Source organism: Schistocerca piceifrons, chromosome 2 (assembly GCF_021461385.2).
Source record: "Schistocerca piceifrons isolate TAMUIC-IGC-003096 chromosome 2, iqSchPice1.1, whole genome shotgun sequence".
Lineage (NCBI taxonomy): Eukaryota > Metazoa > Arthropoda > Insecta > Orthoptera > Acrididae > Schistocerca > Schistocerca piceifrons.
In genome coordinates this window covers 963,316,678-963,337,811 of record NC_060139.1, presented here as the reverse complement: position 1 = coordinate 963,337,811, position 21,134 = coordinate 963,316,678, and the positions used below count along the sequence as shown (strand labels likewise).

Below are 21,134 nucleotides of genomic sequence, written 5' to 3'. Positions count from 1 at the left end.
AATTTTGAGTGTTGCGGCATTTTCCGTCAGTGTATGATCGTTATTTTAGTCCTGTATTTTTTCAGTTTTTTTGCGTTTTCTGAGGCGTCAGACAAAGTTTTTAACATAGAATTGATCTTCTTTTCAGAATCTGCAGACATTTACTAAGTTACTAAGACATTTACTACGTCGAAAGATAATCAACAACCTGGGAATTTTGATGAACAACAACCTTCACCCTGTCGGTAATGCGCACGAGATCTGGATATACTTCGTGACAGATGTTCAGTGCAATGGTAGAATCATGCAGTCCATTGCCCTTCGTTTCCAAATGATTAAATGTCGCTATCTTGAAGATAACGCCCCAGAGGAAGTCAACTGAACATGTAGTGCAGCAGTCGGTAGCTGCCTGCGGAAGCTCCTATCGCCGCAGCCACGATTCCTGCCGTGTCTGGCTTCCATTTTACGACTTCCTGGTTAGATAACTCTCAGAGGCGATAGTGCAGTGAGACATACCTTTCTCGTTTCCGGCTCTGGGTGTGCACAAGTTTTTCGACTGCTTACTGTAATGGGAGGGTATTACTAATCAAAACTGGAAACCAGGTATGACTGTGAGTCACGAAACCTCTGTGGGCCAAAACAGCTGAATCGCGTTGGAGTGTCGGCATGCGGCTCGGAGATAGTCAACTCGACTCCTGCGCTGGAAAGCATAGCAACGATCTCGTATCGTGTTGTAAATACCATGAATTCAGCGACTGATCATCTAGCCCTAAATGGGCTGGAATTAGGGAGCTTGAATTCCAAACTCATAGTACAGGGCCGGTCATGCGTGCCACACCTCACACGAGCTGGGTGTGCCGACCACGTGCTGGACGATGCTCGGCCAGTCTCAGGTTTGCGCGGCCCTTCTCAGAAGTACCCGGTACACCGCAGCATTTCATTTACTATTGGTGTGCGGCATTTTTCGGCCGGCGCAAGTCTCTTCAGTTCGGCAGAATCCTGGTGTCAGCGCTGTTTACCTTTCAGTATTTGTTCATGTTATGAAGGTCGTTCACAGGTGCAGTGGCTGTTTGCACAAGAGGAAGCAGTCTAGCGATCTATCGTTATAGGACTTAAAAACTGAGTAGGAATGACAGAAAAGTTGGATGAGAATTCTCAGTATCTATTATGCCGTCACATAATCGATGGATACTGCTAATTTGTTATGACACGGCGTTATAAGACTATCTACATCTACATCCATACTCCACAAGCCACCTGACGGTGTGTGACGGAAGGTACCTTGAGTACCTATATCGGTTCTCCCTTGTATTCAAGTCTCGTTTTGTTCGTGGAAAGAAAGATTGTCGGTATGCCTCTGTGTGGGCTCTAATCTCTCTGATTTTATCCTCATGGTCTCTTCGTGAGATATACGTGGGTGGGAGCAATATACTGCTTGACTCCTCGGTGAGCCGGCCGGAGTGACCATGCGGTTCTAGGCGCTACAGTCTGGAGCCGAGCGACCACTACGGTCGCAGGTTCGACTCCTGCCTCGGGCATGGATGTGTGTGATGTCCTTAGGTTAGTTAGGTGTAATTAGTTCTAAGTTCTAAGCGACTGATGATCTCAGAAGTTAAGTCGCATAGTGCTCAGAGCCATTTGAACCATTTGACTCCTCGGTGAAGGTATGTTCTCGAAACTTCAACAAAAGCCCGTACCGAGCTATTGAGCGTCTCTTGCAGAGTCTTCCACTGGAGTTTATCTATCATTTCCTTAACGCTTTCGCGATTACTAAATGAACCTGTAACGAAGCGCGCTGCTCTCCGTTGGATCTTCTCTACCTCTTCTATCAACCCTATCTGGTACGGATCCCACACGGGTGAGCAATATTCAAGCAGTGGGCGAACAAGTGTACTGTAACCTACTTCCTTTGTTTTCGGATTGCATGTCCTTAGGATTCTTCCATTGAATCTGTCCGGCATCTGCTTTACCGACGATTAATTTTATTTGGTCATTCAATTTTAAATCACTCCTAATGCCTACTCCCAGATAATTTATGGAATTAACTGCTTCCAGTTGCTGACGTGCTATATTGTAGCTAAATGATAAAGTATCTTTCTTTCTATGTATTCGCAGCACATTACACTTGTCTACATTATATTTCAATTGCCATTTCCTGTACCAAGCGTCAATTCGTTGCAGATCCTCCTCCATTTCAATACAATTTTCTATTCTTACAACCTCTCTATATACTACAGCATCATCCGCAAAAGCCTCAGTGAACTTTCGATGACTTCCGATGTTATCCACAAGGTCATTTATATATATTGTGAATAGCAACGGTCCTACAACACTCCCCCGCTGCACACCTGAAATCACTCTTACTTCTCTCCATTGAGAATGACATGCTGCGTTCATGTTATGCAGAAGGAATCTAAGAATTTCATAGTTGCCAACGAAAAGGCAAAAAATTACAACTATCGCTAAAAGGGATTCATTGTTCTATACATCAACAAGCATTTTTGGTGAACTTTCAGGCATGGAGAACGCGAAGACATTTGGTGGTGTGAACAGTAAAATTTCTGAAGTCACATGCATTATCCCACTGTCAGTGCCAAGTTTTCAGTGGCACTGGGCAAAGAGAATGGAGACTTTACGCATTATTGCGAAGTATGTTGACTAAGTCAAGGGGCATGACTGGAAGGATTTTTCGATTTAAAACGCGCTATTGTCGATTTTGTGAAGGAAAGAGAAGTGCAGGAACGACAAGTATTACATCTGGAATGGATTGCAGACATCGCATTTTAAGTGGATTTGATTGTACTCTGCCCCTATTAAGAGTCAGTAAGCTGTGAAACAACTTATTTCGGATTTGATTGGGGTGCATTTAAGAAGGAAAGCCGCATTGCAGGCGGGACAAATTCTGACACACACAGTCCAATGTCCTAAGCTCTCTGGCTTTAAAGAAAGTGCGAGGTTTGAAGAATTTATTGTGGCGTGGCGTTGATAGAATTACAAGGATACTTTCTTAAATGTCTTGAAGTTACCGCCAATCAGCATCTGTTTTCGAGCTGTTTGCCGTTTCAGTTGAAAGTGCCCCTGTTCATGTGCGGATGTAACTGCTCGGTAATTTCCATTTTAATGCCAAACCCACTTACATTAAAGATGTACGTGACATCTAAATTGCTTTCCTCCGGTAGTTTCCACGTCTCCATGCTCAGAAGTGCTACAATATTTCGATGAACAAGCCTTTTTCTGATTATGAATCCAAATAACTCACGTTTACGAGGTAACCAGGGTGCAAAAATCTGTGAAATCGCCTGTGTCCGTCAGTATGCCGACAGTTTGTACCAGATACAAATTATGTCTTCAGCGCGCAAAAAAAATAATTAAATAATACTGAAAATTTATTTTGTTTGTGATGTATGTTGTTGAAAAATGCGAAACATAAAACCAAATCCCTTGCAGTGTGACTGCATTGCCATTTAAATACGGTACATTGGCAACTGCCCGCAGCTCACAGTCTAGTGGCTAGCGTTGCTGCCTCTGGATCACGGCGTTCTGGGCTCCATTTCCGGACGGGTCGGGGATTTTCTCCGCCCAGGGACTGGGTGTTTGTATTGTCCTAATCATCTCCGCATCATCTGGGAAGTGCCGAGACTGGAAATTGAAAGATTTGGAACTTGTACGGGTGCTGATGACAACGATGTTGAGCGTCCCGCAAACCAACATCACCATCACATTCGCAGTTTCCCCCTTCTCGAACTCGGACAGTTTGCCATGGAGGTGGGGGAAGTGTGCAGCTAGTCTTAGCGCTATGGCACTCGCGCCCGAGCCCTGTGATAGACAAACAATGTAGTCAACGCCTGGACGCAGGGCCATAGCGAGCGGTGGCTCCAGACAAGAGCAACGAAACAGAGGGACAGCAAAAAGCTGACAATTAAGAACGACGCTTTAAGAATTGCTAAGAGATCTGTGTGAGTGCTCAAGCATCTCGTCTTCCTACACATATCAATAAAAGTTTTGCATCACCCCGGATTCGAGAGTTCGGGAGCCTGTACACAAAAACTGGAATAGATATCAACATAAACATCATTTCCGCCCTTTTTATTGTTCATGATCACCACACATTGCATTTTGTACCACCATACAGCGAGAACTTCAGAAGTGATGGTCTAGTTTGCTGTACACCCTGATACCTCTAATACCCAGTAACACGCCCTCTTGCATTGATGCATTCGTCGTGGCATACTATCCACAAGTTCATCAAGGCACTGTTGGTCCAGATTGCCCCACTGCTCAACGGCGATTCGGTGTAGATCCCCCTGAGCGGTTGGTGGGTCACGTCGTCCATAAAACAGCCCTTTCCAATCTATCCCAGGCATGTTCCATAGGGCTCATGTCTGGAGAACAAGCTGGCCACTCTAGTCGAGCGATGTCGTTATCCTGAAGGAAGTCATTCACAAGTTGTTTTCGATGGGGGCGCGGATTGACGTCTATGAAGACGAATGCTTCGCCAATATGCTGCCGATAGGTTGCACTATCGGTCGCAGGGTGACATTCACCTATCGCACAGCCGTTACGGCGCCTTCCATGACCACCAGCGGCGTATGTCGGCCCCACATAATGCCCCCCCCCCCCAAAAAAAAACAGCAGAGAGCATCCACCTTGCTGCAGTCGCTGGACGGTGTGTCTAAGGCGTTCAGCCTGATCGGGTTGCCTCCAAACATGTCTCCGACGATTGTCTGGTTGAAGGCATATGCGACACTCATCGGTGAAGAGAACGTTTTGCCAATCCTGGGTGGTCCATTCGGCACGTTGCTGGGCCCATCTGTACCGCGCCGCATCGTGGCGTGGTTGCAAAGATGGACCTCGCAATGGACGTCGGGAGTGAAGTTGCGCATCAGCCTATTACGCACAGTTTGAGTCGTAACACGACGTCCTGTGGCTACACGAAAAGCATTGTTCAACATGGTGCCTTTGCTATCAGAGTACCTACGAGCCATAATCCGTCGGTAGCAGTCATCCACAGCAGTAGTAGCCCTTGGGCGACCTGAGCGAGGCTTATCATAGACCCTGTCTCTCTGTATCTCCTCCATGTTCGAACAACATCGCTTTCGTTCACTCCGAGACGCCTGGACACTTCCCTTGTTGAGAGCCCTTCCTGCCATAAAGTAATGCAGACGGGATCGAACCGCAGTATTGACCGTCTACGCATGGCTGAACTACAAACAACACGAGCCGTGTATCTCCTTCCTGGTGGAATGACTGAAACTAACCGGCTGTCGGACCCCCTCCGTCTAATAGGCGCTGCTCATTCAGGGTTGTTTACATCTTTAGGCGGGTTTAGTGACATCTCTGAACAGTCAAAGGGACTGTGTCTGTGATGCAATATTCACAGTCAACGTCTATCTTCAGGAGTTCTGGGAACCGGGGTGATCCAAAACTTTTTTTGACGTGTGTATATTGTGCCTATTGCAAAAAGCCCTTGCCTCGGCACATGACTGTTAACACACGCTGTTGGCCAATCTTAATCCACCCAAGTAGCACCATAAAGAAACGACCACTATCGAACGGACGTCTGTTTGAGCGCCCCACAAACCAATCATCATCATCATCATCATCATCATCATGCTAGTAATGTGGTTTGTGTGGCAACAGGTGCGCTTTGTTCACACAGCTGCCGCCTACACAGCTCGCTCATGTTCGACAGTTGAGTTCTTGCTGCTACTTCGCCATGGTACTGTAGGCTCTCAGAGTTCAGCGTTCAGCGAGCGGATGCTGAAGCTACTTGATCGAAGGCTTCCAATTTTTGCCGATTTCTGTCAACTGCAGACTAGAGTGATATGTGGTGTTGGAAGAATCAGACAGAAAAGGTGGATGGGATGTGTTATTTCCTTGCCCATCCACCTACTACTCTCGCTAATCGCAACATATCTTGAAAATGTGCAGCTTATTTTGTGCCATTTGTAGCGGCGATATTCGCACAGTGGAGCTAGTTTGTAAAATGGCTGCTTTCATGTTCCAGATGAAAGAGCTAATGAAGTGCATTGATACGGTCTTGCCATTTGGGTTTTTGAAGGCTTTTGAGAATGTGGGTTGAGAGCTGCTTATCCAAACATTGTAATACCTTTGGAGATATTTTTAACAGTGTCACAGACTGCAGCATATTATGAGTGTAGTCTCAGCAATTTAAAACTGTAAAAAGACAGATTAAGATTGGCTGTCTTGTCGATATATACGACGCAACACCTAACCTTGACTTCAGTGACATAATCAATGAATATGCTTCGTTCAAAGCAATGAAATGTAACGTAAAAATTATAATAAAATACCCAGCAGGAAAAGGAATATGTTCTCAACTCTTTATTATAGACCTTTTTCTTGTATTTCTAATGAATAATTTATGCACTGCTAATAATTTATGAGCAAATTCCATCTGTTCTTTTTCACATCTCGCACTAAAACACTATCTTGCCGAAAGTAGACATTATGAGAACTGTGGCCCTACAGATATAAGGTCTTTAATTTAAAACATCAGCCAGCCACAGGTTTGGTGTAAGAAAGTTTGTTTAAATCAAACCATTACCTGTTTCTGAATTAATACATGTCTATCTTCAGACGGCTTTTACAGATTTTCTTGCTTTCCTGCTGATGACTCGTTTTGTAGTCTTTATAGGTTTTCTGCATCGTGATAAAAAAATCGTCAAAATTCGGTAAACTTACGGGACTCTTTTTCTTTTTTGAAGTTCACTGAATGATTTTAAAGTTAATTAAACATTCAATGTGACGAAAACTTGCATGGTTTATGTGCGGCAGCTACAAGAAACAAAAAGATCTTGTTTTATTTTTTTGTTGAAACATTATACATTTTGTAATTTGTATGAACTTAACACTTTTTTAGCCTTGTTTCACAAACTTTATTATTACCGTATGACCTAGGCTTTTGGTTATCAGCTCGTTTTCTATTTCGTAACTGATCCCAAAGATGAGAACCAAGCAAAGATAAACATGTCAACTTTTTATGTCTATCAATCCTTGACATAAACTGTAAAATTTATGTCTGTTGACAATTTTGACGAGTTGCATAAGGATTTATAAAATTCATTAGTACAGTATTTACAATAATTATGACTGAACATACCTGGCCGCCGGGGATGAAATTATTTTATGTCAATGAAGGCACCAAAGTTTTTTCTCGTTGTAGGAGTTGCAATATTTTAGATATGTATACCGCATTTATTACTGAATGAACAAACTCAATTCAATTTCTCACCCCTTTTGGACAATATTGTGGCTCCTCCATAGAAGAAAAACCTTGATGCCTCCATTCACATAACAAAAAATTCAATTCTGTGCGTTAGTCTTTTCCAATGTATGTTTAGTCATAGTTATTGAAAATGGTGTACTAATGAATTTAGTAAATTCTGTCTTAATGAATTTTGTAAATCCTTGTGTAATTTGTCAAAATTGTCAACAGAGATAGTTTTTACAATTTCAGTCAAGAATCGATAGAGCAAAGAAGTCGACATGTTTATCTTTTCTTGGTTCTCATCTTTGGGCTCAGTTATTTACTAGAAAATGGGTTTATGACTCGAAACCAAGCGGTAATAAAGTTTGTGAAACAAGGCTAAAAAAGTATTTCGTTATTTAATTGAATTAATGTTTCATCAAACACCCACAATTGAATCAATTAAAAAGGTTGTAATTTATTTACTAAATGATACATTCAATGTTTTGTAGACCATATTTTTCATCAGTGTAGTTCATTTAAGTAATATATTTGAATAATTATTCTATTTTATTAAACATAATTATGAAAATCACTGGAAGGAAGTTTTAAGTGGGAGGGTTTGGGGGCGGAAGCGCAATTTTGGTACTTCTGTTGTGGACAATGATCTCGGTACTATCTGGATGTCGAACTCTGGTCCAGCGAGGGAGGGAGGTCGGGGCCAAGGGAACCTGCTGTGCCCAGGGTGCCATTTGCAGAGCGCCGAATGGCCTCTAAGAAAACAAGATTTTCCAAAAAATATATTATTGTTAGTATTAGGGTAAATTCTATGTATTATATTACTGTGTTTTTCTGGGGGGGGGGGGGGGGAGGGGGCAATTAAGCTTTGTGCACCGGGCGCCAGTTATGTTCACTGTGCCACAGGTGGAACTCCATCTGCCTGAATTTGTCGGCCAAAGATGCTTGTACTTCATTCTTGTCTAATTACAACATGGCTGCCACGAAATGTTCACGACAACGTAAAATGAAAATACTTTTTTATTCTAGTCGCACATCAGCCTTTCGGAGCGCAGTTTGATATAAAGCCAGAAATAAGTAAAGAATTCTTTATCACATACAGACCGGTGGAAATTATTTTGCCCAACTACAGCATGGCGAACTATGCAGATGACAAGAATCTGGAGGCACGCCAAAGCTCTATTCTCTTCCGGGTAGTATAGAGATCACTGGTTTGGGCCATTCATTGAGACACGAGTGCGAATTGGAGTCCCGTTTGACGTCACTGCCAGTAACATAAGGGGGGGGGGGGGGCGGCAGAGGAGATGCTGTAGAGCGTTTAAAATAAGTTGTGACTTTTGACAGTTCAGTTCGGAGCGGGTGGAGCAAGCGTAGTTGCCAGCTTGTGCTCGACGCGTCAGTAGGTGACCACAGAATGACAGGCCTACTCGGCGCAGAATCTAGTAGGCTCGCTTCACTGGGTGAACAGCAAGCCGCTCAAACCGGCCGATCTGCGATCTTTCTCAAACGATTTTAAAGAAATCATTCGGTAATGAACTCTCATTCTCGTATATCTTACAGTTTAATTCGTCAGCTCCAATGATGAACCGCCTATCATTTCGTTAACAGTCATAGTTATTGTGATATTTCGATAGTTGGTAAACTACTGCAAGAAATCCTTAGTTTGCAGTTAAAAATAGGTCTCGCTATGAATTTGTGTTTGGTGCGTGTTAAGTTACATGTTCTACTTATTAAATGTAGAAAATATATATAATTACTATTTAAACTTCTAATGTTATCGCTGTCTGTTTCCAATCTCGGGAAAGTCGAATGTATGTAAAGCGTTGCGTCACGAACTCGTGCGTCAGTCTAAAAACAGTAATGGAATATTTATTAATTCATTATATCTCATAAATGGTTTGAGATATCGAAACAACACTTTGGCAAATGACAGCGGCCAGAGACGAGAATGTTTTGGCATATGATTAATATGCGAAAGTTCCATATCTGTCGCAATATTCAAGCGACTACAGATTTTTTCAGTTAAATGATGTGATTATTGAGGGCCATCGATAGCTTGTGAAACGAGAACTTCTGTAGGTTTCGTAACAACGTAAGTGAATAAGTTACACGTTTATTTTTGTACTGAGAATAGGCCATACTATTGACCTGGCTTGCACTCAGTTGTTAGTTTAACAACATACTATTTCGGAATTCTATTTCAACTCAAGACCAGCCCTGTCGCGTAGCATTTGCAGTGGCTTCAAAACGGTTCAAATGGCTCTGAGCACTATGGGACTCAACTGCTGAGGTCATTAGTCCCCTAGAACTTAGAACTAGTTAAACCTAACTAACCTAAGGACATCACACACATCCATGCCCGAGGCAGGATTCGAACCTGCGAGCGTGGCGGTCTCGCGGTTCCAGACTGCAGCGCCAGAACCGCGCGGCCACTTCGGCCGGCAGTGGCTTCTTTTGCTGGTACTTTCAACCTCAGTGAGCGTAAATTTCTTGGTGTTTTTTGCTACATTACTTTTCACCTAGCTCATATGCTCTGTCGGAATTGAACGAGCATGATGCGGAGAAGCCTGATTAAAATATGCCCTTTATCGTTAGCCAGTTCGTCGACCTAGTAACGTTAATGTTTGGCTTGCACAGCACAAGTTCGATTAACTTCGCCTTATACATGCTAGGTTCAACTTCGTGTCATGGAACATTTCTTTGTAGCCAGAGCAAAAATCCGCTTTCCTCCACTGCGTCGTTGGAGCTCTATACATCACTGAGCGATATGGCGTTTCGTCCAATACTGTTGTCGAATTCCGAGGAATGTTTTGCAGCAGAACGTTACCTTCGCAGCCGGTGAACGTGCTCTTGGACGACACTTTTATTGCAAATCTCGTGATCAGATGTACACTGTTGTTACTAATGCAGTGCTAACACAAAACACTTGTTCACAATACCTGGCAACTACGGAAGACTTAAACGCCAAAAAGTATTACTTTACGAGAGGTTTCAAACGTTCATACGTCTAACGCGTGACACCACGTGGTACTGTTTATTCATGCTGTGGCAACAGGGGTACTTTACCAGCACTGCCACTGGCGGCGTGGTAGGGGATGCCGGCTCGCCATTGGTGTTACCTGGGCAACGGCGTCACGTACCGCTCCGGCCAGCCAAACGTCTAAAGTCGCGTCTAATTTTAAACGCACTATAGAGTCCGTTACTGCTTATTTCGTGCGTCAGCCACATGGCGCTAAAACCAGTTGTAGCATCCAAGGTCACGGCCCATAGAGAACTGTCGAGTCCATTAACGCGCCCGGTGCGCTCGCCTGATTTAAACTAGTTGCTTCACTGCACGAAAAAAGGTCAAAACATCGAGAGCTCTCTTACGTCAGTATTCGTGAAACGCGTTGGATTAAGGCAGTAAAACAAACGTTGTGTCTGTGTATATCATCCACTAAAATATTCCTTCCTAACCTCTTGCATTTCTGATACGGAGAGAAGAGTGTGCAGCGCGTGACTAAACAGTTTCATTGGGGTTACTTCTAAGTTTGAGGTCGATTGATATGATTTCAAATCGTCGTTTCCTGTATTTGTGGCTAATTACAACCACAGTTAGGTTTTTAATTATTCGTTAAGATTTTGATAATGTCATTTAGATAATTGTAGCATTACGTGGGTGATCCCATTGAGGCAGTACTATGCAATTTATGTTTGTTTGGTTGTCACAAAGTTAATTTATATAAAAAATTGAATTAATGGAATCCTGTCCCCCCACCTCCCTCCCATCCTCCACCGGTTAAATTTCTGCTGACACCCATGCGGCATCGTATCTTGTGCAACATTTTACTCCAAAAAAGTGTAAACAGTAGCTTCACATTTAGGACGAGGAATTCCGCCTTATGCAAGTCACCTTTTCAGCAACGCCACAAGATGATAAGTAGCTTAGAAGTTAAAAGAAAAGAACACGTTAAAAATTATAATCCCTGTATACGTGCAGTTATCGTATACACAGGGTGTCCCAAAATAATGTATACACTCTTTGAAACTGAATTTCTTTAATTATAGGAGATAGAAATACAGTACAAAGTTTGAGGTGTACCTTAAGGTCCAACTAAAGGTGGTAAATATTCAAAATGCCCTCCTTCAGCCGCAATACACCATCGACAATTACTTACAACAGAGCGACATGCCAACTGTATTGTTTCTAATGGAATAGTATCACAGGCCTCCTCAATTTGCTGTCGAAGATCATCCAGTGTTTGTGGTCTTGCAGTGTAAACTGTGTTTTTGAGAGGACCCCATAGGCAGAAGTCTAGAGGAGTTAAATCAGAGGATCAAGCTGGAAACTCCACACTCTTTGTCCGATCCATCTTGCAGGGAACGTACAACTAACAAATACCATCATATCAACGTGAAAGTGATGTGGTACACCACCCTGTTGAAAGCAATAATCTTCATTTTCAAAAAAAGTCATTAAGACCAGGAGTTATCATATACAACATTTCTACGTAAGAGTCACCTGTGACAGTGTTTTTAAAGTAGTGCAGTCCAATTAACCTCCCAGAAGACAAATCACACTAGACTCATACTCATGGTAGATTACCATGTCTTTCCTCTGCTACGTATGGGTTCTCACTGGCCCAGTACACGCAATTATGGTAGTTAATTTTTCCAATAAGTTTAAAGGTCACTTCATCTGACCAAAGAATTAGATCGTGTAAATGTTGCTCTTCTTTGCATCTGTTAACGAACCACTCACAAAATTCACTTCACCTATTGGGATCATCCATCCTCCTTAAGAGCATGGAAAAGTCTTGAAATGTAAGGCTTCAATTTCTCAGCCCACTGAATTCTATAAACACTGCATTTGCTGGTCACAGTCTCACGAGAGCATTGCCTTGCAGATTTATTTGGGATTGTGTGTATGCCTGGATCACTGCATCAACCCTTTCATTGTCTGCTGAAGATATCTTTCTTCCGCAATGTCCATTCTTCAAATCTTGTACTGTCCCTCTGATGTCAAACTTATCTCAGATTCTTGCAATTGTTACACTTGGTAGTGATGGTGTTCCAAATTCAGCCCACCATCATCATCATACCTCGCTCACATTTTCTGTTTTCCAATAACACTTTAGCACGCATTTCCGTTGAGCCAACAATGACACCATGTTTACAATCCTGGAACAAAAGAAAGTGTTGTTATGTTTTTCATTGCCTTCTGAATAATTACCCACAAAAAACTGCGTTTCTATCACCTTTAATTAAAGAGATATTCAGTTTCAAAAAGTGTGTACATTACTTTTGGACACCCTGTATTTTGACGCTGATAGTCATATTGCACTTTTAATTTATTGTTGGCTGTCGAAGAAGTTACAAGTGTTCTGGTATGCATGTGATTTGTAAATATTGGAACTAATGGGATAGAAGCTTTGTATAAAATTTCGCGTTATGAAATAAATCACAGCGCTGCAGACTTGCGCTTTTGGCGAATCTTTAAAGCAAATACTCATTTTCTACGGATGAAAAAGCATACACTATGGATGCGATCAAGGTGAAGACGAAAAGCAGGGGACAGGAAGACATACGATGTAGTCACGTGTTTTTCTGTCAACAAAATGATTTAAAAGTCGATTTAGGAAGGTTTTTAACAGTGTCGGAATTATACTTTTTAATGGTTATTTACAAGTCGGCATTCTTCTTCAAAAATATTAAAAATTCTTTGCACCCCTAGGTCTAGCCCCTCCGCCCTACAATCTATCGTATGAGCCCCTTTGATAAAATGTACTCTGAACCCCAAGAACTTCAGCAGCAATGTCGAAAAAGTAAAGAAAATTACTATCGACGATCTCTGAATCACTGTCATTAAGGTTGGTCATAGTGTTGGTAAAGCATACAGCTAATTCCATGCTAGTTTTCTTTTCGGAGTTGCTGAATGAAGTTCACGACGATCCAGAACTGCTCAAACAAATCGTATGATTGTGTGAATGTGTGTGTATGAGTTCGAAACACCACCTGCAAAGCGTTTATTTTCTTCTATTCATTCTGTGTTAAAATATCGGATTACGGTATATTTTGAGGCAGTAAAGCATCCAGTTTGAGGGTTGTCGGGTATAAAGAAGAAATATAAGTACAAACGTCAAAAAAAGTTTTGCATCACCCCGATTCCCAGAACTCCTGAAGATAGAAGTTGACTGTGGATATTGTATCACAGGCACAGTCCCTTTGACTGTTCAGAGATGTCACTAAACCCGCCCAAGCATGTAAACAACCATGCATGGACAGCGTCTATTAGACGGAGTGGGCCGACAGCCGATCAGTTCCAGTCACTCCACTAGGAAGGAGGTGCACAGCTCGTGTTGTCTGTAATTCAACCGTGCCTAGACGGTCAGTACACCGGTTCGATCGCGTCCGCATTCTTACTTTCTGCCAGGAAAGTGTCCAGCCATCTGGGAATGAACCAAAGTGATGTTGTTCGGACATGGAGGAGACACAGCGAGACAGGGACTCTCGATGACATGTCTCGCTCAGGCCGCCCAAGGGGTACTACGGCGGTGGATGACCGCTACCTACGGATTATGGCTCGGAGGAACGATGAGAGCAACGCCACCATGTTGAATAATGTTTTTCGTGAAGCCACAGAACGTTGTGTTATGACTCAAGCTGTGCGCAATAGGCTGCATGATGCGCAACTTCACCACCGACGTCCATGGCGAGGTCCATCTTTGCAACGACGACGCCATGCAGCGCGGTACAGATGGGCGCAACAACATGCGGAATGGACCGCTCAGGATTGGCATCACGTTCTCTTCACCGAAGAGTGTCGCATATGCTTTCAACTAGACAATCGTCGGAGACGTGTTTGGAGCCAACCCGGTCATGCTGAACGCCTTAGACACACTGTCCAGCGAGTGCAGCAAGGTGGAGGTTCCCTTCTGTTTTGGGGTGCCATTATGTGGGGCCAACGTACGCCGCTGGTGGTCGTGGAAGGCGCCGTACGATACATGAATGCTATCCTCCTACCTATAGTGCAACCATATTGGCAGCACATTGGCGAGGCATTCGTCTTCATGGACGACAATTCGCGTCCACATCGTGCACATCTTGTGAATGACTTCCTTCAGGATAAGAACATCGGTCGAATAGTATATACTTATATGGACATGGTGTCTGTTCTTTCGGACATATAAGTATATATCCATACCCATATAAGTATATAGTTATATATCCATATAAGTATATATCCATATCCATATAAGTATATAGTTCTGGCGATACCGGCCATGACCTTCTTCTTTTGTGTGGAAACACACATATTCCCCGGACTCTTACGGGACTTGGAAGAATGTCTTCCACGAGTAATGAGTGTTTGGGGTGGGACACTACGAATGTAGTGTGTGAACATACAAGATACAAGGTGAGAATGTGAGTCTCGCGGGAGGCGTGCGCGGTATAGTCCCTGCAGTCGTACTATAATCTGTGCCCTCGGTGGCTCAGATGGATAGAGCGTCTGCCATGTAAGCAGGAGATCCTGGGTTCGAGTCCCGCTCGGGGCACACATTTTCACCTGTCCTCGTTGATCTATATCAACGCCTGTGCGCAGCTGACGGTATTAATATAATTCTAATTTCGGTCGAATAGAGTGGCCAGCATGTTCTCCAGACTTGAAATGTATCGAACATGCGTGGGATGGATTGAAAAGGGCTGTTTATGGACGACGTGGCCCACAAACCACTCTGAGGGATCTACGTTGTAAACATTTATTTAGAGAAACAGGAATTCTCCCCCTTCCATGTATAAATATTTGAGACTTTTATATTATTTAAGGAATATGCAAACGAAAATCTACACCTGTTCTACAGATATAATACACGACATAAACAAATTTCCACAAAAAAAATGAACTTAGCCTCTGTCAAAGAGGAACATTACAGAATGATAAAATGATTTCCAATAGGTCACCCGAATAATTTCATTCGCTGGGTGCTTTATAAAGTCTTAATATCAGGATTCCATACTTTCATCGCATGGAAGAGCTCGTAATGAAGTACCGCAAGTAGATGTTTAACACCTTCTTCCGGACTATCTAAAACGTCGGTATAACCTTAAAAATTTCCCTGAGGTGAACTGTGTTATGATCATGGACTTCAATGACGTTCTATTAGGCTAGTGCAGAAGTTCGTAGCGTTTCTGTTTTCCATGTTAGTATTACGGTTCCTATGGGTCTATTTATCGATTGTCATTTTTATTTGTAAGTTTACTGTTGCTGGTTCAGTTTACACATTGTCATTTATTCTGGAGATAGTTAGTGGAGTTGTGGACGTTAGAAAATGGAATGCTAAATGGAGAAACCGTAACATTTCCGACGTATTTTCTTGTTTGAGTCCAACAGAGAGGTGACAGCAAAGCAGGCAGCCAGAAACATTTGCCTCGTGTATAGGCATAATGTCATTAGACAGAGCACAGCAAGAAAATGGCATTGTTGTTTTGAGGAGGACCGTTTTTACATTAGTGACTCTGCCTTGAGGAAAATCTTCAGGGCTCGATGAAAATCGTTTAAACGCATTAACCCACAATGATTTACGTCAGTATACTCAAATGTGATGAACTGTGACCATTCCACTATCGTGCGACATTTTCATGCAGTGGGGGAGGTTCAAAAATTTGGTTTATGGTTACCGCACGCTCTGAACCAAAATCAGAAAAATCAGATGGTTGCTATATGTACAGCTCTTCTTGCTCGTCAACAACACCGACAGTTCCTATGCTGTATCTTTATTGGTGACGAGAAACTGTGTCTTTATGCTAACATATGAAAAATAAAGGAATGGCTGAGTCCAAACAAATCAGAAACTCCCAGACCTGGGCACATCCACAGAACATAATGTTATCCATTTGATGGAACAGCGACGGTGTGGTAAGCTTCAGATTGATTCCCCGAGAACCACTGCTGACATTTATTGTCAACAACTGAGACGTCTTACAGACACATTCCAAGAATAACCACCAGGAAGACTGCGTGAATTGATGCTACTCCTCGACAAACCCCGCCTGCAGTCTGCTAAACTGACAAAAAAAAAAAAAACCCCAAACAGAAGTTGGATTGGGAAGTCATTCCACCCACCTTATTCACCTGATCTTACTCTATCGCACAACCTTCAAGGAACTTCCTCTCCGGATGAAAATACGCTCCGAATATTATTCGACGAGTTCTTCGCCTCAAAACGACGTGATTTCTTAAGTCGCGGAATCGAAAAGTTACCCAAGCGTTGGCAGACTGCTTTAAATAGTGAAGAATAATACTTTATCGATGACTGAAGTCTCTGTTATGTGTACCTGTTGTGTTTATTAAACGTATCGAAAAACGCAAAGAACTTACGCGCCCACCCAATAGTAAACTTAATTCTTTTCATTGATATAGAAACTGCACCACTATCTGGTCCTTATGTGCGTATAAAGTCGAAACTGTTTCACGGTATTTAACTATAAAACACGTAGCCATAATATCATGATAAACGTGTGTTATCACACCATTTCTCATATCTTGTTGCGTCTTGTACAAAAAATTATGGTAGGGGACCAATATATTAGAGTACAATGCAAGAGAACCCTGCCACTCAAACAGCTAATGAAGCGAACATTCGATAAGAAACCTAGAAGCCATTATAATTGCGAGAACCGATGAAGGAGGAACGGCATTCTTCACACTTCATTACTGCAAGTGAATCTACAAGGATAGAACAAACAAGGTAACACAAACAAGCCATTGGATAGTGAAGAGGTCTTTAGTAGCCTGCCCCTCCCACCAGTCTTCGCGTTTGTATATATGCGTGTTGTTACCATCGTATTCCAGCGGGCACCTCTAAAGCAGCACCACAAGGGGCGTCACCGTACAAGAATGCACGAGTAAACGGACGCATCGAGCGTGTTGGCTCTCAGGAGGTAATCTTGGCGGCAAATATGCTCACTGATAAGATAAACCCCTTTTGTTTTCGTCTTGGAGTGCAGGCTGTTGTGCGTCACGGAAAAACGTACTTAACGCTTCGAGCCGTTGCTTCTCGAAGGAAGGGAGGACGATTAGAGTTTAACGTCCCGTCGACCACCTGGTCACTGGAGACAGACACAAGCTCGGGTTGGGGAAGGATAGAAAAGGAAAACAGTCGTGTTACCTTTTTTTATTCAAAGGAACCACGCCAGCATTCTCCTTGATTATTTCCGATATTCGCCTTAATACTTTACAGAAACCAAGAAAAATTTAACTGTGTTTGTTTGGGCGCGGAGCTGAACGACAATTTTCCCGAATGATAGTTGAGAGTCTTACCATGGCACCAATATGCCCAGTCAGTAAAGACCAAAAAATTGGCGAGTAGGAGTACACACTGATGATTCCGTACAAAGTTAATTATGTATGTATACAGTTCATCAACCCTCGGAATCGAGAAACTCAGTGATTTTTGCCTGTTCCCGATAATATCGATACTGGCAAAATATTGGTCTCGGGAATTCAAAGACACTATCAAAATCTCTACAGTAGTTCCTCAGACTAGTCCGGACATACAAAAATTATAATAAAAAAACAGAAGGGCACTTCAGCTTAAGTATGTAGCGAGAGAAGATTTAGTGAAACATTTTTTATACTTACTAAAACAGGACTACAACTTACATTTTACGTTTGTGTGAAGTAATGTTTGTCTATTATGCTTTTGGAGGATGATAAATGCAATCCATGTTGAAATGGGGGATAAAAATTATCTGATATAATTACAACTTCACAATTTCCTGATTTTTTTAAATTTACTTGTACTACGAAACCTTATTTCTTGCCGAATTTCACGATTCTAGCTCAACGGGAAGTACCATATAGGTTTTGGTGCGTGAATTTACGATTATCAAAACATGTGACATAAATGATCGAATCTTTTGACTGCATTGACTTAGAAGCTTAAAATTTATACACCGCCAAGGGACCATAGACCTTAGTATGAGACATAATATTGAACTTGATATCTGTAACCGTTCCTGAGAAAACGGGTTTTTACCGGTCTGACAGACGGTCAGACAGACGGACAAGAAAGCGATGCTAGTAGGTTTTTTACAAATTCAGGAACGTAATCCTAAAAGGATCGAATATGGGAACTATTCTGTGTAGTTGAAAATTTTCATGCAGTGGTGGGATTGGCTGATTGATTTGGGGGAGGGGACCAGACAGCGAGGTCAACTGTCCCATCGGATTAGGGAAGGAAAGAGAGAGAAGTACGCCGTGTCCTTTCAAAGAAACCATCCCAACATTTTCCCGAAGCGATTTAGGGAAATGACGGAAAACCTAAATCAGGCGATCCTGGTTTAGGTTTTCCGCGACTTCCCTAAACTGCTTCAGGTAAATGCAGCGATGGTTCCTCTCAAAGCGCACGGTCGACTTCCTTCCTCATCCTTCCCTAATCCGATGGGACCGATGGCTTCCCAGTTTGGTCCCTCACCCGAATCAACAAACCAACCATAAAACTAAAAACATTCTTAACACGCTCTCTGTTGCTGCCGTCCGCGTCTGGAACACGCTATCCTCCACTCTACTCACAATTCATTGGCCTGTTGCTTTTAAGAAGAAGCTGGAGTACTCCCTTCTGTCGCCATCCTAATTTTTCCCTCTGTCAGACAATAGAACTAATGGTCCTTTATTCTCCCAGTCACGTTTCTTCCTCATTTCGTTTCTCTATGAGTCACGCCAGTTTCTTGTCCCTTGTTGTTGTTGTGGTCTTCAGTCCTGAGACTGGTTTGATGCAGCTCTCCATGTTACTCTATCCTGTGCGAGCTTCTTCATCTCCCAGTACCTACTGCAACCTACATCCTTCTGAGTCTGTTTAGTGTATTCATCTCTTGGTCTCCCTCTACGATTTTTACCCTCCACGCTACCCTCCAATACTAAATTTGTGATCCCCTGATGCCTCGGAACATGTCCCACCAACCGATCCCTTCTTCTGGTCAAGTTGTGCCACAAACTTCTCTTCTCCCCAATCCTATTCAATACCTCCTCATTAGTTATATGATCTACCCATCTAATCTTCAGCATTCTTCTGTAGCACCACATTTCGAAAGCTTCTATTCTCTTCTTGTCCAAACTAGTTATCGTCCATGTTTCACTTCCATACATGGCTACACTCCATACAAATACTTTCAGAAACGACTTCCTGACACTTAAATATATACTCGATGTTAACAGATTTCTCTACTTCAGAAACGCTTTCCTTGCCATTGCCAGTCTACATTTTATATCCTCTCTACCTCGACCATTATAAGTTATTTTGCTCCCCAAATAGCAAAACTCCTTTACTACTTTAAGTGTCTCATTTCCTAATCTATTTCCCTCAGCATCACCCGACTTAATTCGATTACATTCCATTATCCTCGTTTTGCTTTTGTTGATGTTCATCTTATATCCTCCTTTCAAGACACTGTCCATTCCGTTCAACTGCTCTTCCAAGTCCTTTGCTGTCTCTGACAGAATTTCAATGTCGTCGGCGAACCTCAAAATTTTTATTTCTTCCCCATGGATTTTAATACCTACTCCGAATTTTTCTTTTGTTTCCTTTACTGCTTGCTCAATATACAGATTGAACAGCTTCGGGGAGAGGCTACAACCCTGTCTCACTCCCTTCCCAACCACTCCTTCCCTTTCATGTCCCTCGACTCTTATAACTGCCATCTGGTTTCTGTACAAATTGTAAATAGCCTTTCGCTCCCTGTGTTTTACCCCTGCCACCTTCAGAATTTGAAAGAGAGTATTCCAGTCAACAATGTCTAAAGCTTTTTCTAAGTCTACAAATGCTAGAAACGTATGTTTGCCTTTCCTTAATCTAGCTTCTAAGATAAGTCGTAGGGTCAGTATTGCATCACGTGTTCCAACATTTCTACGGAATCCAAACTGATCTTCTCCGAGGTCCGCTTCTACCAGTTTTTCCATTCGTCTGTAAATAATTCGCGTTAGTATTTTGCAACTGTGATTTATTAAACTGATTGTTCGGTAATTTTCACATCTGTTAACACCTGCTTTCTTTGGGATTGGAATTATTATATTTTTCTTGAAGTCTGAGAGTATTTCACCTGTCTCATACATCTTACTCACCAGATGGTAGAGTTTTGTCAGGACTGGTTCTCCGAAGGCCGCCAGTAGTTCTAATGGAATGTTGTCTACTCCCGGGGCCTAGTTTCGACTCAGGTTTTTCAGTGCTCTGTCAAACTCTTCACGCAGTATCGTGTCTCCCATTTCATCTTCATCTACATCCTGGGCTTCCATTTCCATAATATTGTCCTCAAGTACATCGCCCTTGTATAGACCCTCTATATAGTCCTTCCACCTTTCTGCCTTCCCTTCCTTGCTTAGAACTGGGTTTCCACCTGAGCTCTTGATATTCATACAAGTCGTTCTCTTTTCACCAGAGGTTTCTTTAATTTTCCTGTAGGCAGTATCTATCTTACCCCTAGTAAGATAAGCCTCTACATCCTTACATTTGTCCTCTAGCCATCCCTGCTTAGCCATTTTGCACTTCCTGTCGATCTCATTTTTGAGACGTTGTATTTCTTTTTGCCTGCTTCATTTACTGCATTTTTATATTTTCTCCTTTCATCAATTAAATTCAGTATTTCTTCTGTTACCCAAGGACTTCTACTAGCCCTCGTCTTTTTACCTACTTGATCCTCTGCTGCCTTTACTTCATCTCTCAAAGCTACCCAGTCTTCTTCTACTGTTTTTCTTTCCCCCATTCCTGTCAATTGTTCCCTTATGCTCTCCCTGAAACTCTGTACAGCCTCTGGTTGTTTCAGTTTATCCAGGTCCCATCTCCTTAAATTCCCACCTTTTTGGAGTTTCTTCAATTTAATCTACACTTCATAACCAATAGATCTTGTCCCTTATCTTCATTAATTGAGTGTTCTCACGTTAACCTTGCCCTGC

General features: G+C 42.5%; 1 protein-coding gene and 1 non-coding gene across 3 annotated transcripts in view; both read left to right on the top strand.

Moving 5' to 3' along the window:
- The window catches only part of LOC124776935, a 119,258-nt gene that overhangs the window by 78,651 nt on the left and 19,473 nt on the right, over positions 1–21,134 (top strand). The window lies entirely within an intron of this gene.
- Trnat-ugu lies at positions 14,668–14,742 on the top strand. The gene has a single exon. It is a non-coding gene; the product is annotated as a tRNA-Thr (tRNA).